The sequence below is a fragment of the Pseudophryne corroboree genome, chromosome 7 (genome assembly GCF_028390025.1).
Source record: "Pseudophryne corroboree isolate aPseCor3 chromosome 7, aPseCor3.hap2, whole genome shotgun sequence".
Classification (NCBI taxonomy): Eukaryota; Metazoa; Chordata; class Amphibia; order Anura; family Myobatrachidae; genus Pseudophryne; species Pseudophryne corroboree.
The window spans coordinates 303,786,897-303,788,571 of NC_086450.1; positions in this window are offsets into that span (position 1 = coordinate 303,786,897).

The following is a 1,675-nucleotide window of genomic DNA, read 5'->3' on the forward strand; positions in this document are numbered from 1 at the left end:
AAACTGATCATCTTTATGTACAATATGGGTAAAACTGAGTGCAGGCATATTTCTGTTCTAAGAATGCCAAATATAACCAATGCTGTGCTGCTATTATATTGTGGCATATTATTCCCCTTTTTATATCTATACAGGGATGGACTGGGAACTTTGTCCGACCCTGGCATATGTGCACGCGCGGACAATGCAAATGGGGGCGTGTCGCAAGTCAGGGAGCTAACTCTCGGCACGCCCCCATATTGCTTTGCAATGGGGCACGTCTGGCGGTGGCAGCGGGTGACAAACCACAGAGCCGGGAGCTGCACTGAGCGCAGCCTTCCCGGCTCTCTGTGGACGGACTGGCCCACCAGCCCATCGGCCCTTCTGGCATTTGCCAGTAGTGCCAGATGGGCAGCCCGGTCCTGTATGTATATGTGAGGACACAAAGTAGAAAACAATAATTATTAACAGGAGAAAGTGCCCAAAGACTCAACTATCTTTTATTTCAAGCATGTTAAACATAATTTTCCCATAATTCTCTGTGCTCTCAGTTTCTTGATCATATATTATGGTAGTGTGAGGATGCTCATCTGCCATTTTGAGACTTGAGCTTTTAAGCATAGGTGGAGGGATTGTTAAATGTCTGTATTACGGAGTCGATATAAAGGGGCTGGCTGCTCTGCATCTTTCATTTATATTATATTTATAAGGGAAGATAAAGAGAAATGAACAGGCTTTCCACATTAACCTTTCTCTACAGTAAGAACATTTCTCTGTTATAAGACTCCCCAAGTGGAATCCTGCAATTTTTACGACCTAGGCTATTAAGCTTCTATATTATCCATAATTATATTGAGGACACACACTGGGGAGAAATATTCTCTCCTTGTGAGATTCCAAGGCTTTATTTTTATTCTCTCCCTTGAATGCATTTGATTCACAAGATCATTTAAAGATATATCATAGTTGACCTAGCAGTCTGTAAAAACTTTAGGCTACTATGTTGGTATGTATCAGTATACTTATCTGTTCATGCAAAGCAATTAATGTTTCCAACAGTTCTTAAAAAACCACCAAAAATGTATCTTCTACTTACATATTGTGTGCTCAGTTAAATCATAGCTTACCTAAGAATCTGCAAAAGTTTGGGCTACTAGGCTGGTATTTTATTTTTGTGAACTGCTAAAAATCGTTCCCCACTTTCCCTATCTTACTGTGTGTAACATACTGTTTACCTGTTGTAAATTAATTGTAAAATCATCAGACTGTATTACAGTATATTCAGTGATTGATCAGTCTATGGGTCAGGATGATCAAACTTTTACTAGCACAACACTGGCACAAGTATTACTACTACCATGGGTATAGCTAGGAGGTGTGATGTGGTCCCAGAGGCTTAGTGGGCCCCAATCCAGTTCACATAGTTGCATATCAAGCTCCCGGAATTAACCTTTTGCCTAGCCTGAAAATAGGGACTCGTCAGCACTCGTATAGGTGGAGGTCTCTGCTTTCAGTAATTGCCCACACTGATATGATCCATTTCCTGTTCTCCCTTTTATCCCTTAAGGGTACAGCTGTACTGATCAGTGAGCCCATCACTATCAGAGTGTACTGTAGGTTAATTCTTGAGTACAGACTCTGTGCAGGGATCTGGGAAGTGGGGATTGAGCACCGAGATTAGGACAGTCCCAGAAAT